Source organism: Gadus morhua, chromosome 5, assembly GCF_902167405.1.
Source record: "Gadus morhua chromosome 5, gadMor3.0, whole genome shotgun sequence".
Taxonomy (NCBI): Eukaryota; Metazoa; Chordata; class Actinopteri; order Gadiformes; family Gadidae; genus Gadus; species Gadus morhua.
Genome location: NC_044052.1, coordinates 23,928,404 through 23,931,370, shown reverse-complemented (window position 1 = coordinate 23,931,370; position 2,967 = coordinate 23,928,404).

Sequence of the window (2,967 nt, the reverse complement as noted above, 5' to 3'; positions counted from 1 at the left end):
CACACACACACACACGTTACACCGTCCAGATCTTCCAGGCCACCAGCCCCAACCAAGCTGAGCTGTTCCTGGCTGCTCCTCCGAGGAGCTGATAGTGCAGGAGCTGATAAAGGAGGAGCTGACGGAGGAGGAGCTGACGGAGGAGGGGAAAGTGGAGGAGCTGAAAGGAGGAGGTGACAGTGGAGGAGCTGACGGAGGAGGAGCTGATGGAGGAGGAGCTGATGGGAGGAGGTGACAGTGTAGGAGCTGATGGAGGAGCTGACAGGAGGAGGAGCTGACAGAGGAGGAGCTGATAGGAGGAGGTGACAGTAGAGGAGGTGACGGAGGCCTGGACCTCTCCGCCTCAGGGTCTGAACTCCACCACCCCCACCCAGCTAAAGCCAGTCAGTCAGCCGGTCAGTCAGTCAGTCAGCCGGTCAGCCAGTCAGTCAGTCAGTCAGTCAGAGGCCTCCAGCAGAGGCTGTGAACCGACCGCTGCTCCCCGTTGACCAACCAGGATGTTTATGTTAACGACTGCCCCCTCGTGAGACGCGTCCTCTGATTGGCCCAGGGGTGATTACCTCGCCTCATTTCCACCAAGAGAAAACCAAGATGCACAGATTTATATATGAAGTCAAATAAGGGGATATAGAGTAGAGGTTTAGTATCTTTATATATAATATCAACGTGGCTATTACACATACATTTTTTAGTACATTTTTTAAAACCTAATAGATGTTATATACGAACCAAGGAATTGATTAATGATTGATATTTTCATTGGCTACCAAGCACATTTGAAAATAAACAAATTGTTTTTTTCTTAAAGGTATGCAAACAATGTCCACAAAGTTTCCTCTGTTTATCGAGGAGCAGACGAAAGCCACTGCAAAACAAACAAACCCGAGCAGAGATTGTGTTAACAAAACATTTCCTCAAGTAATTACAAGAATAACATCTGCAAAATGGCAATAGTCTGTGCATGATCACATACGGCGTTTCCTTTAAAGGATATGGGGGGGGGGACGGGGGACGGGAGGGGGAGAAGGAGAAGAAAAAAGAATCATTTTCTGTGGGCCCGTAACACGATGACGGGCGTAACAGCGGAGGTCTTAGCGCGTCGCCCCATGTTCCCCCGGCCGGGGGCTGATAGATTAGGCTAGAGACCAGAGGGCCCCCTGGGTGCGATCCATTCAGGCCGCGGGGTCCCGTCCTATTACAGAACACCCTGCTGCAGCCTGCAGAACACCGGAGCAGTGGCCGGCTCCGAGGGCCCTCCTTGTGCGGTACGGGGGGGGGGGAGGTTTTCTCCAGGTCTCCCTCGTCACACACCACGTGCGGTCAACCAAGCGAGCGTGTCCACAGGCTGAGAGTCAAGACTTCCCACTGGACAATGGAAACATATAAATAAACAGGGAGGAGGAGGAGGAGGAGGAGGAGGAGGAGGAGGAGGAGGAGGAGGAGGAGGAGGAGGAGGAGGAGGAGGAGGAGGAGGAGAAGAAGAAGAAGAAGAAGAAGAAGAAGAAGAAGAAGAAGAAGAAGAAGAAGAAGAAGAAGAAGAAGAAGAAGAAGAAGAAGAAGAAGAAGAAGAAGAAGAAGAAGAAGAAGAAGAAGAAGAAGAACCTGCTCTAATGGGTATTCAGTAGACTGGGGGGGGGGTCGGGCTCCACGCCAGTTATTGCTACAATAACACTCCCTCCTCCTTTTCGCATTCTTAGTTTTTTTTTCTCCCAAAGACATAAACATCAGAATATCATCCCAGGGAGACGTCCCCCCTTCACATGGAGAGGCCTCCTCCTCCTGTGTGTTGGTCTGGGGGGGTGGATGCTAGAACGATGAGGGGGGGGTCTTATCGAGGAAGCATCTGTCCGTCGGGCTGGGATCACAGAGCTCCCCGGCGAGTCGCTACTTAGCTCTGTGTCAGAACATTGATATCTACATCGCTGCCCCCCCCCCCCCCCAGCCCCCCAGCCCCCCCCAGCATCCCTCCTACCCCTGGGCCGACTTCAATCGCTGGGGCTTGACGGGCCCGCCGATTTGGGTGGTCCGCAGATATCCCCCCCACGAGTGTGGCACAAACCGTAGTGTTCCCAGTGATGTGCTGAGAGGTTCCGCTGCTGCAGTGTTGTGGGGGGGGGGGGGGGGAACAGCGATCACACAGGGCCAGAAATGTGGTTCATACCGCTTCTTTCAAACCTCTCCAAATCCAAAGATATTGTGCAATGGACACTCACTAAAAAGGTTTATGCTATTTTTGTATTTTGCACAGACGTTGACGCACACGAAACCATTTATCTGTGAACAAATGAATCAGAGGAGCTACCACGCTTCACACTTAGTGGTATAGAGCAAAAAGACAAATATACAAAGCTCAATTTAAACACACACACACACACACACCCACACCCACACACACACAAAGAGGAAATGCCACATTTGTTTGAAGGAATAATAAACATGGCTGTGGCTCTCTTCTGCCCTCTAGTATCTACACATGCAAGTTGACCGTGTTCAGCAAGGGAACCAAAAGAATACAAAGACCCAAAGGACACTTCGATCCTTGATTCAATACCTGTGTAAATTGTATCCGAAGATTAGAACCAGATGTGTACTCAAACAGATGATGCTTTTAAAACTATTGTTAGGACCCAAATCAAGTCAACAACAGAACAAGGGTGCTTTCCTTTTAGTCATTTTCTCACACACACACACACACACACACACACACACACACACACACACACACACACACACACACACACACACACACACACACACACACACACACACACACACACACACACACACACACCATTCTTTCTAAGCTGATGGGAATCACGCACTCACTGCCTCGTTTCCATGACTTTCTTCCCTTTTTTAATCTTGGCCGGCCTCCATAATTTCCCTCTCATTTCAAACACAATAAAGACAGCGTCTGCGTATCGCTCTCAGTGCCTCATATACCATTTCACGAGTGTGACAGTCTGC